Raw genomic sequence first — 13,469 nt, forward strand, 5'->3', positions numbered from 1 at the left:
CTATAGTTAAATCATAAAGAGGGCAAGCACACTTTATTTTTAATTTCCATTATATAAATCTTCAAACACACACACACACACACACACACACACACAGAGCCGCGCAACAAACCTCCACGTGCTTATTCATCACATTTTGTCAAATCTTGTCACATCTTTCCCTGCTTCACTAACGTTTTCTCTGGCTGAAATATCTGAAAGCAAAATACTTATCTGTTTTTACATAAGCACCATGCCATGATCACACTCCATACAAGTAACGTCTATTCCTCTAACATTTTTAAATACCCTGAAGGTCTGGACAGTATCGTTTTATGGTGAGTTTGTTTGAGTGAGAGTCCCTGACACGATCCACAGGCTGTGTTCGGTTGGCAGAATTCATTCACATTCTCCATTCAGTAAGTGACTGCCACGAGGGTGGATGGCTTAATTTGAGGGAGAAATAAATGGGCTCAAGAACGTAGACGGTGTCGAGAATCACAGCAGAGCAATGAATTTCTAACACTATATATTCATTCCTGTCATCTGCTCACTATATCTTTGAGATCATTTAGGTATCAATTTGCTTGGACACCAGTTCCTCACAATTCATCACAACGAACGGTATGTCAGTGCCGGGTTAATTACATGCCAGCTTACCTCATCCGACACACGTCACTCCACCCCTCTTAATAAATGATGCAATGATGCCGAGCATTTGGGTCATTTTATGATTTCCTTAAACAAAAATATTTTACGGAAATGTATACTCCCAATTTCATATCTAGGTTGCTTTTCTCTGGAAACTGGAATTCTCACACACACACACACAGAGTTCTGAAGGTGCAGAAACAGAACAGGAAAGGGAGACGGGAAAATAATTTGTTTAAAAGAGAAAAAACCCTCTCCTCTTGAAAACAGGAACAATTCTTTCTCTAACTTGTATCTGAAGCGGGGTTATACAAAGAATACATTCAATCATGAAAATCTATTAAATAAAGTTAAGTAACTTTGTATTTGTTAAAAACAATGTATACCATCAGAATGTATAGACAGGTACATATATAAATACATATGTAGATGTGTTTATACTCTATGTGTGTGCATATAGATACATTTAAAACATTCTCTAGCTTACTAAGCACACAGGCTGAAAACTTCCATCTTTAAAAAGAAAATGAGAATTTGATTCATACATCCTGCTGCACTTTCTTTTTTTATGTTTCTTCTTCTTAAAGTTTGACTTGCCAACCAATAAGCTGAAGCATGACCTGTCCCAGGGCCATGCTTCAAAGTTCCGACAGATATATTCCTCCCTAAACACTGCAACTATTTCAAAATCCTTTTTATAAAGAAGGGAGTAATGTCCACAAGGGATCAAAGGGCATCCTACAGTCTGGCAATTGCCTAAGAAAAATGGCAGTGTTTCCATGAAATATGCCCTAAAATAATTTTGTGGCTTGGTATGTCCTAATTTCAAATTGGATGTTTATCTTGGAAAGGCTTCTATCTAACTTGTCCATAAAACAGCCCCACTTAGCTCTATGAGCTCTGTGAAAATGGAATCCAAAGCTGGTTATTAACGGGACTCAGAGATAGGTTCCATATGGCGGAACAGCATGGGAGGGCAAGGCAAAGGCCTACACCAGGCCCGGCTTGGCTGGAGCTCCTGATCAATCCAGGGACACTCGTTGCATTACACTCTAACATCTGGATTATTGCTTGTAATGTCCCTGGGAAATATCCACTTTCCATCAAAGCCTTTATCTATCTCAGTCGGACTTTGAACATTTCAGCATTTAACGCAGTCATGTTTGATGTGATGGACTCGCTCTTTGTCGTCCAAGATTTTTTTTTCCCTTGCTAAAGGAGGGGTAAGAAAAGAGAAGTATTTATTGCACAGTTCACAGATAGAAAAGGACACAGGACCTTTATTCTACCTATTTCACCGTAAATATTTCTGCAAAGCCCTCTACAAGATTATGTCCAAAAAAAAAAGTTTCATGTGCAAGCGATGCAGTCTAGGATGTGAGCATGAGCTTTAAACACATTTCTTAATCCCTTTCGCCTTTCTCTTCCACCCTTGAGACTTGTGATGAGGTTTGAGAGGGAGGGTCTGGGGTGGGGGCAGCACCTGGGCCACCCCGTCTGTGCTCAGATGCAGAGCTGAGCTCTCCGGAACTTTTGCCTTCCTCAAACACCCCCATTTTCCCCACCATAAATCGACTCCTCTGCACTCACTCTGTTAGCTCAATAGCTCAAGTGTTCATGTCTGTGCCCAAGCCCTGTAAGTGAAATTTGTCATCTTAATGCAGCCTGGAATGTGAAAGGAGAGAAGGAAATGACCCATCAAAGGGAGAAGCCCACCCCACCTAAGCTGAAACAAACACCGGGAGATAGCGCAAAGCTTCTGGGTCCTGACCCTAATTTCTCAGCAGACATAATGGATAAAATACAGCCCAGCAGGGTTTTGCTATTTTTCTCCTTCCTCCCAGAGGATCAGAACCTTTTACTATTTCTATGTGGATTCATTCATAGGCTCTCTTCCTTGGCCCCTACCCCTGCCAAATCTACTCCCAGAAAGAGTGACTTTTTCCTGACACGTGCAACTTAGTTATGACTAAGGGAAAACAAATTAGGATATTTAACTTAGAAACACTCTAACTTTCATAAAAAATGAAACAGATTCCCAAACATTCATTTACTCCCGGGTCATGAAAATTTAGAAAGGGAGAGAGACAGAAGACACAGGCTGTGGGGTTTTTCTGCTCACTTCCAGCAGGTGGGGAATTCTCAGGAGTTTCTGATCTAGGAATAGACTCTCAGAACAGTGAACGGGACTTCCCTGGTGGCCCAGTGGTTAAGAATCCACCTGTCGCTGCAGGGGATAGGGGTTCCATCCCTGGTCTGGGGAGACGCCACACGCTGTGGGGCACCCCAGCCCATGTGCCACAGCTACTGACAACTGCTCACCCTCGAGCTGTGCCCCAAAAGGAGAGAAGCTACTGCAATGAGAAGGCCATGAACCCCAACTAGAGAGGAGCCTCCGGTCATCACAGCTAGAGAAGCCCATGTGTAGCAACGACGACCAAGCAGAGCCCCAAAGAAAGAAACAGTGAATAGATTTTCCTTCCTGGGACATAAAAGAAAAAGGATTACAGATTGGCAAACATACATTATTGGAGGATTCTGGCCAAGCAGCATGCTGTGAAGATGGCAAAGTGGATTCCAGGACCACAACTACTCAGCGTGGTTCCAAAGGAAACCCTAGGATGGTGGATGTAACAGCTTGATGCCTCTTGTCCATCCCAAGCCAGGAAGAACAGCAGAAAAGTCAGGTATAAAGAAGGATCCTGGCAGGGAGGCATAGAGTTCAGGAGCCAGGGAAACACCTACAGTCATCAAAAGCAATGTGATAGTCAGTGATTGTTGTTGTTTAGTCATTAAGTCATGTGCAACTCTTTGCAATCCTATGGACTGTAGACCACCAGTCTCCTCTGTCAATGGGATTTTCCAGGCAATAATACTGGAGTGGGTAGCCAATTCTTTCTCTAGTGATGCCACCATTGATAATTAACTATGCCAACCAATACCACTGGGTAACAATTCAAAGCATTCCCTTGGGTAGCAAAAAATACCAAAACATATGATTATCTCAATAGATGCAGAAAAAGCCTTTGACAAAATTCAACATCCATTTATGATTAAAACTCTCCAGAAAGCAGGAATAAAAGGAACATACCTATACATAATAAAAGCTATATATGACAAACCCACAGCAAACATTACCCTCAATGGTGAAAAATTGAAAGCATTTCCCCTCAAATCAGGAACAAGACAAGGGTGCCCACTCTCACCACTACCATTCAACATAGTTTTGGAAGTTTTGGCCACAGCAATCAGAGCAGAAAAAGAAATAAAAGGAATCCAGATAGGAAACGAAGAAGTGAAATTCTCGCTGTTTCCAGATGACATGATCCTCTACATAGAAAACCCTAAAGACTCTACCAGAAAATTACTAGAGCTAATCAATGAATATAGTAAAGCTGCAGGATATAAAATTAACACACAGAAATCCCTTGCATTCCTATACACTAACAATGAGAAAACAGAAAGAGAAATTAAGGAAACAATACCATTTACCATTGCAACAAAAAGAATAAAATACATAGGAGTATATCTACCTAAAGAAACAAAAGACCTGTACATAGAAAACTATAAAACACTGATGAAAGAAATCAAAGAGGACACAAACAGATGGACAAATATACCGTGTTCATGGATTGGAAGAATCAATATTGTCAAAATGACTATACTACCCAAGGCAATGCATAGATTCAATGTAATCCCTATCAAGCTACTAACGGTATTTTTCACAAAACTAGAACAAATAATTTTACAATTTGTATGGAAATACAAAAAACCTTGAATAGCCAAAGTAATCTTGAGAAAGAAGAATGGAACTGGAGGAATCAACCTGCCTGACTTCAGACTATACTACAAAGCCACAGTCATTAAGACAGTACGGTACTGGCACAAAGACAGAAATATAGATCAATGGAACAGAACAGAAAGCCCAGAGATAAATCCACGAACCTATGGACACCTTATCTTCAACAAAGGAGGCAAGGATATACAATGAAAAAAAAGACAACCTCTTTAACAAGTGGTGCTGGGAAAACTGGTCAACCACTTGTAAAAGAATGAAACTAGAAAACTTTCTAACACCATACACAAAAATAAACTCAGAATGGATTAAAGATCTAAATGTAAGACCAGAAACTATAAAACTCCTAGAGGAGAACATAGGCAAAACACTCTCCAACATAAATCACAGCAAGATCCTCTATGACCCACCTCCCAGAATATTGGAAATAAAAGCAAAACTAGAAAAAGGGGACCTAATGAAACTTAAAAGCTTTTGCACTACAAAGGAAACTATAAGTAAGGTGAAAAGACAGCCCTCAGATTGGGAGAAAATAATAGCAAATGAAGCAACAGCAAAGGATTAATCTCAAAAATATACAAGCAACTCCTGAAGCTCAATTCCAGAAAAATAAATGACCCAATCAAAAAATGGGCCAAAGAACTAAACAGACATTTCTTCAAAGAAGACATACAGATGGCTAACAAACACATGAAAAGATGCTCAACATCACTCATTATCAGAGAAATGCAAATCAAAACCACAATGAGGTACCATTACACGCCAGTCAGGATGGCTGCTATCCAAAAGTTTGCAAGCAATAAATGCTGGAGAGGGTGTGGAGAAAAGGGAACCCTCTTACACTGTTGGTGGGAATGCAAACTAGTACAGCCGTTATGGAGAACAGTGTGGAGATTTCTTAAAAAACTGGAAATAGAACTGCCATATGACCCAGAAATCCCACTTCTGGGCATACACATGGAGGAAACCAGATCTAAAGAGACACGTGCACCCCAATGTTCATCGCAGCACTGTTTATAATAGCCAGGACATGGAAGCAACCTAGACGAATGGATAAGGAAGCTGTAGTACATATACCCCATGGAATATTACTCAGCTGTTAAAAAGAATTAATTTGAATCAGTTCTAATGAGATGGATGAAACTGGAGCCCATTATACAGAGTGAAGTAAGCCAGAAAGATAAAGACCATTACAGTATACTAACACATATATATGGAATTTAGAAAGAGGGTAACGATAACCCTATATGCAAAACAGAAAAAGAGACACAGATGTACAGAACAGACTTTTGGACTCTGTGGGAGAAGGCGAGGGTGGGATGTTTCAAGAGAACAGCATCGAAACATGTATATTATCAAGGGTGAAACAGATCATCAGCCCAGGTTGGATGCATGAGACAAGTGCTCAGGCCTGGTGCACTGGGAAGACCCAGAGGGATGGGATGGAGAGAGGTGGGAGGGGGGATCGGGATGGGGAACACATGTAAATCCATGTCTGATTCATGTCAACGTATGGCAAAAACCACTACAATACTGTAAAGTAGTTAGCCTCCAACTAATAAAAATAAATGGAAAAAAATAAAAAAAATAAAAAAAAATAAAATCTGTTATTTAAAAAAAATACCAAAACATTTTTTAAAATTAAAATTAAAAATAGGGGCACTGTAAAGACGTTTTTACAAGGTTTTTCCAATAGTTCTACCTTACTGGCACCAAATACTGTATGGGTACTTTTTAGATCATCTCAGTGATGGAAATTTAAAATATGTATTCCCATGTTGCCAATACATCTTATTCTGATTCTCATTAATTATCTTTCTCTAAGTCATTGTGAGGAAGTAGGGAGTCAATGGAAACAAATGCATAAACAAAAATTAACTAACTTTGTAAGCAAATTAAAGAGTAAAGCAAGATCCCAACTATATTGTCAATGCTTAGAAAAATGAAGGGAGAAGACACAGTCTATAAAAGGTTTCCATGAAATATTCCTTTCAAGCTTTTTCAACAAGTTAAAACTACTGTTCATTGTCAACAGCTTTTATAGGATGACATGAGAAGATCCATACACTCATGCAACAGGCTTCCAGAAAGCTCCTACTTGGCAGTTCCTTATATCATCTGAAGAGAACCCTGGAGGCATAAATTCTCCTAGAACGACACACACATTTTTGCATGGGATATAAAACAAGCCTTTTAAATTTCCCACAGAGGCATGGGCATGGAAGATGAGACATATTTATAGATGAAAACTATATCATAGTTCCAAGGATATGAATAATCTGTGTGTGCAAAGATATTAAAGGATTACATTTTTTTTTATTAAGAGAGAATATCCTCACTCAATATTTGAACTTAAAAATTAGATTATGAGAAGATTTTTAAAAAATTGATAAAGTCTATAAATACCCAATGACCCTCAGGGTTCTGGATCCAGGGGGGGGAAAATGAAGGCCATGTGAGTAAATAAGATTTCCCTTTTTGCCCTGACCTCTAGGAAGCTCAAAATGCAGGGTTCATCTGCAATAATAATCATCAACTAGTACTTCTTTTATTTTTTTATCTTTTCATTTTACATTGGAATATAGCCAATTAACAAGGTTGTGATGGTTTCAGGTGGGCAGCGAAGGGACTCAGCTATACATATACATGTGTCCATTCTCTCCTAAACGCCCGTCCCGTCCAGGCTGCCACTTAAGAGTGAGCAGAGTTCCCGGTGCTCTAGAGCAGGCCTTTGTTATTTCTTGATCTGCAGGCCTTAACTCCGATAGTCCATATTTCTATGGCTCTCCTTCACTTAAAATAGGTCAAGGGCAGCCCTAAGCGGGACTAGCACTAGGGCGAGGCGAGTGAGGCATTCAGGATGAACCGTGTAAGGCGGTGGTCATGCCCAGGCTTCTGTGAGGGCAGGGCTGGCCCCATGGCCTTCTCACTCTAACCCCTGGCACCGTGCCTGCCTCCCTCTAACCCCAGGAATCTAAGACCCAGCAGCGCCCCCTGCAGTTCTACAGGGCCTGCCCCTCTGACATCCCTGGCTTTACCTCCTGCTTTCCCAGCATCCCACGCCACGCCCTAGTCCACACCAGTGGTTCCCAAACACAAATATGCTTCCGGGTCACCCGGAAGGCTCACTAATAGGCTGCTGGGTCCCGTTTCCAGAGTTTCTGATCTGAAAGGGCTGAGATGGAGGCCCAGAAATATCTGCATTCAAATGATTTCCAGGTGGTGCTAACGCTGCTGGTTGAGAGAGCTCAACTTTGGAACTGACACAGAGTCTGGAGCGCTTGCCACACACATTATTTTGTGACCGTCATGTCTCAAAGCACTTCCACCTCCTTCTCATTTGGTGAGATTCACTCCTGTCTCCTTTCTCTGAAAAATGGATCTCAGTTCTCCAGTCTTCAACCCACCCCACCCACCTGCAAGGTCAAGATAAGGGTCTAGTCTCTGAATACCACACCTTTCCACTCTCATGTCTCCTAATCAGTTCAGTTCAGTCACTCAGTCGTGTCTGACTCTTTCCGACCCTGTGGACTGCAGCACGCCAGGCCTCCCTGTCCATCACCAACTCCCAGAGCTTGCTCAAACTCATGTCCATCACGTCGGTGATGCCATCCAACCATCTCATCCTCTGTCATCCCCTTCTCCTCCTGCCCTCAATCTTTCCCAGCATCAAGGTCTTTTCTAATGAGTCAACTCTTCACATCAGGTGGCCAAAGCAAAGTATTGGAGTTTTAGCTTCAGCATCAGTCCTTCCAATGAACACTCAGGACTGATCTCCTTTAGGATGGACTGGTTGGATCTCCTTGCAGTCCAAGAGACTCTCAAGAGTCTTCTCCAACACCACAGTTCAAAAGCATCAATTCTTCGGTGCTCAGCTTTCTTTATGGTCCAACTCTCACATCCATACATGACTACTGGAAAAACCATAGCCTTGACTAGATGGACCTTTGTGGGCAAAGTAATGTCTTTGCTTTTTAATATGCTGTCTAGGTTGGTCATAGCTTTTCTTCCAAGGAGTAAGCGTCTTTTAATCTCATGGCTGCAGCCACCATCTACAGTGATTTTGGAGCCCCCAAAAATAAAGTCTGTCACTGTTTCCATTGTTCCATCTCTCCTAATATCTCACCAGTCATGGTGTCTAAGTCTTACTCATCTCTGAGGTCTCAGGACAGTATTCCTGCCAGTATAGTATGTGCTCAATGAGAGGTTTTTGGCCAAAAGTGATTCTAATGTCACCGATATGACAGATTTGTGAAAAGTGGCTCTATTCTTCTGGGCTGGAGATACACAAGGTTTGAGAATTCTAATAGATCCATGGCCTTAGCTGCGCATGACTGAGGCCCCCAGCAATGAGGAAGACCTCTAGAAACTATTCTGTCTAGGATAATGCTGCCCTGGACTTCATAATAATGCAGCAGAAACATCGAGGTTACGATATTCAGCAGTGTTACTTCTAGATGGAGAGGGAGATAATAAGTAGGTAGAGAAGGGGTAGATAGGCATATAGATAGACAAAAAAATCAGGTAGACATATATAGGTAGGAAGATAGAAATAAACAGATATATGAATATATGTGACTGTTTGGAATTTACCATCCTCCAATCCTTTAAAATTAACCAAGAAAACAAAACAGGAAAAGGTGATACTATGGATGGGTATTTGAGTTCAGTGAATAGTGTGTGAAAATGAGAAACAGCAGAACAGAAAGCACTCTATTAACTGGGGAAGTGGTCCAGGCACGATACTCTCATCTTGGTTCCACAAATAGACCACACTTCTTGCAAAGGGTTTTGCTTGTACTACTTCCAGGACCAATAGTGTAATAAAGGTGAAATTGGTGAAATAACTCATTTCACCAATAGTGAAACGAGTTCAAGGAGAGAAAGAGGTGCAGTGACAGAGGGCATTTACCTCTAAGGTGGAAAAGAGGCACTCCTTCCACTTTAAGCAGCTTCTTCTCAACTCAAAACTATACGACAGACAAAACAACCATCAGAACTTCCTTCTGGTTCTCACCTGGGCTCTGCTCATCAAGGACATCATGACAGACAGACAGACAAGATAGATAGGCAGGCAGACTGAACAATCTTCTCTCCAAATTCTTTGACTGTCCTCTTTCAATTTAAGTTTCCCCAACTTCGCCGGTGAATTAGACAGCCAAAAATCTGTCTGTAAATGCAGGAGACCTGGGTTCGATCCCTGGGTTGGGAAGATCTCCTGGAGAAGGGAAGGGCTACACACTCCAGTATTTTTGCCTGGAGAATCCCCATGGACAGAGAAGCCTGGCAGACTACAGTCCCTGGGGTCACAAAAGAGTCGGACACATCTGAGTGACTGAGCACACAATATAATCAATATAATATAAGATAATACAATGCTGGGACACCAAATAGAACTAAAGAAGAAGAAAAGCTAAGGTTAGCGATAGCAGGAAGTGGCCAGCACTTTTAGGCTGGGGGTGGAGGGTGGGGTGGAGGGGTGGTGCAATTTTCTGTAAAGTTCCAGGTAGTAAGAATTAGGCTCTGTCCCAAGTACTCTGCTCCACCCTGCCCACCAGGGGCAGAGCACACATGGATGAGCACAGTGACATTCCCACCAAACTGTATTTGCAGAAGCAGATACAGGGCTGGATTTTGCCCTCAGGCTGCAGTTCAGTGACCCCTGGGCTAGAGTGAGAAAGAGTAAATGCTCGGGTCAGAGGTACCTGGGAGAAGCAGAAACCACAGCAGGGCTGGCTAGTGGAAGGGACAAAGACAGACACTATGTGAATCAGAGAAAAGGGAGAAAGCGGAGAAAGACCCTGACTTCTCCCTCGTCCCACCCTGCAGCATCCTGCCCCTCCCTCTCAGCCAGTCAGAGGCCACCTGACAGAAGGACAGAGAAAACGCATCCTGTAGGGATCAGTCTCCATGATAACGCAGGAACCCTGCTAAACAAACCTGAAGCCAAACACACCAAAAAGTGAAACCACTAATCAACTAATTTCATACCGAAAAAAATGTTGCCCTATACAAGGATGTCTTTTACCTTAAATGGCTGTCATATAACTGCATAAAACAATAGGTCAAAAGAGGAGCCATATGACAGTAAAAACGTATCTCGGTGCAAATTATCTAAAATAAAGAAAATTCGTAACTCAAAGCGCATGTGGTCACCCATAATACTGTCCCAAATGAAAGGGGGGTATGTACAGTTAGAGATTTTCTGAATACATCAGTGACCTGCCAATTCCACTTTTTATCATCATGTTTCTATCCCATTAGACTATTTGACATAAGAGAAGTAACTGCTGTTAATGTTCTAGCTCTTTAACTGTGATATACATTAGAGAGGAGGAAGGTATGGAAATAGATCTATTCACAGAAAAGATTATGCAAAGGAAACATCTGAAAAGAAGCAGTTATCTGATTCAGGCCCTTTTACATCGGATTTTCAGTTCTCTCTTTAAAATGCTCGCTTGAAGGTAAACAAAGGCTTTTGCGTGAAAGCTAAAACTACTTTCACAGGCAATCTTTATGTATTCACTGTATTAAAACCAAGGTTAGTAACAAAACCAAGGAAATGTGGTATTCCTTGGTATTCCAGTGGGTAGGACTTTCTGCTTTCAGGGCTGAGGACACACATCCAATCCCTGGTTGGGGAACTAAGCCCACAAGCCACATGCTGCAGCCAAAAAATATATATATATATATTCAAGGAAACGCTTTAGAAGACCATCCTCAAAGACTGCCACTCTGGGTGACGCAAAATTCTACACAAGACTGCCACTCTGGGTGATGCAAAATTATCAACTTATGAGCTTAAGAAGCAATTATTTAAATAAAGTTATTATAAGAGTAGGACTGAGGTGAAAGAGTCAATGACATTTTATAGGTAATATATCACTTAGAACTAGCAAAATTTTATATACTCAGATTAAGTAATCTTCTTTATGTTAAATTTCTGCTTTCTAATTTTTAAATGGAAATCCTAAAAAAGCAGTTTATAGTTTAGAACTACCAAGAGAGACTTATCAGGGTATTTTAACTACTTTTACAGAGAGTTAATCACAGACTATAGATTTTCCCTGTGACTCACTTTTATGAGCTAAATTAGAAGTTATCTCACTTTCCCCTCTATAACTGCAGACTCTAAGCAGCAAAAAGTCACCCTAACAATTGAAATTCTGCACCAATACATAAATTGCATCTCTCATACATGATCATAAGTAGCTTTCAACGACCTCTATTCATCAACGGTTTTATGAAACACTGTACTAGGTGCAGGCATTTATTAAGTCTCCGAGCCCAGTACCCTGAAATCAAAATTCTAGAAACTACGACGAGAGGGAAAAAAGAAGACAACAGCTCAGTGGTAAGACACAACTCTGCAGTACAGATATAAATACTGCTCTCCAGGATCCTCTGTTCCTTTCATATTTTTGATATCTTTATCCTGGCCGTCAACATTTTTTCTCCCCTCTTCATTCCTTGGGCCATTCTTCCTAACCTCTCCTGTCCTCCCTAGACTCCAATATTCCCCAAGCTCACAATTTTTCTTTCGAGCCTTTATGTTCTCCCACAAACTGCCAGCGCTCGTCCACAGGCCGGAGCTCCCTAACTAAAGATGGTTATTGATGTACAGTACCAGTGCTTTAATGCAGCAGCAGAATCAATAAACGAGAAAATACTGCTTTGTCAGGCTTCGCCGGAGCATGCCGGGAAACTTTACTGCTCGGGATGGTTACAGCAACGCTTAATACGCGAGAGGGACAGCCAGCTCCCCTCTGAGGAGAGAATGATGTTCTCCTACCCTCTAGTGACTATAAAGGAGTAAGACAAAAGTTGGAGGGATTTCTGAGACGGCTTCATGTGATTATTTATTGCCTCTTAATTTTATTTCTAAAAAGAACCAGAGTTCTGAAACCCCAGTGAACAGGTAGGATTAAAACAAAGCTAAATTAAAAAAAAAAAAAAAAAGCAAAAAGCTTAGCCTGGTTATTTTTAAAGGGCTCCCAAAATGCAAAGGATATACATTTTAGGAAGAGTCAGAACTTTGATTCCTCTGGATTTTAAAAAGCAAGGCTGGGAAAGTTTGCCTTCCTAAATGACTAGTCAGGTTACAAATTTCTCTCTTTCTCACACATACACACACTCTTGTAATGCACAAAATCTTTGTTTCAATCTCCTTATTTTACAGCGAAGTAAACAACTACAGGTTAGAAATGAGAACTGGGATACATCTGTGTACAGGTGTGTGTGTATAAATAAATGCATAAACAGAGCTTGCCCATGCACCCGCCCCTAGCACACAGACCCATCATGGGCACCTCCATCTTGATTATTCCTCTTCTGAAAGCAGCAGAGCTGCCAAAGTAAGTTATACAGAGGTTTTTTTTTATTTGTTTACATTTAGTGAATTTTGACATTTAGTCACTTCAGTGACAACGTGTTACCTTCAGAACCTGATGAATTGATAACACATCCCTACCTTAAATTGCATAGAACTATTTTTCATGGAGAAATCTTTAAAGAAACAAAGAAACACTCACAAAAATAAACAAATAAATGGCAAAATAGAAATAGTATAAAAAAGATTTATAAAATATACCACATATTCCTCTCAATCTTTTCGTTGCCCTTATAGCACCAAAATTAGCTTCTACCTAATGGTAAATAACTTTCTAAAGGACTAAGTCTAATGCACTGCAGCTACAAATAATTCAAGCTTAATGAAGTGTAACATTCTTTTTTTTTTAACTTATTTATTTAATTGGAGGCTAATTACTCTACAATATTGTAGTGGTTTTTGCCATACATTGACATGAATCAGCCATGGGTATACATGTGTCCCCCATCTTGAAGTGTAACATTCTAACATGGCCAGCACATATAAAAGTTCACCTCTAAAACAAGCGTAAGTTCTAACATCTGGCTATGCTGTTATTAAATGAAATTTTTAAAAGAGAGTATGTTTCCTTTTTATTCATATCAGCAGTCAGAGGGAATAAAAGTCTTTACATGGAAAGGTTGGACAGTATCAGTCATGTCTACATTTGCCTTT

General features: G+C 40.7%; 1 protein-coding gene across 4 annotated transcripts in view; it reads right to left on the minus strand.

Moving 5' to 3' along the window:
* The window catches only part of MCTP2 (multiple C2 and transmembrane domain containing 2), a 254,511-nt gene that overhangs the window by 132,254 nt on the left and 108,788 nt on the right, over nucleotides 1–13,469 (minus strand). The window lies entirely within an intron of this gene.

Source organism: Cervus elaphus, chromosome 13, assembly GCF_910594005.1.
Source record: "Cervus elaphus chromosome 13, mCerEla1.1, whole genome shotgun sequence".
In the NCBI taxonomy this organism is placed as follows: Eukaryota; Metazoa; Chordata; class Mammalia; order Artiodactyla; family Cervidae; genus Cervus; species Cervus elaphus.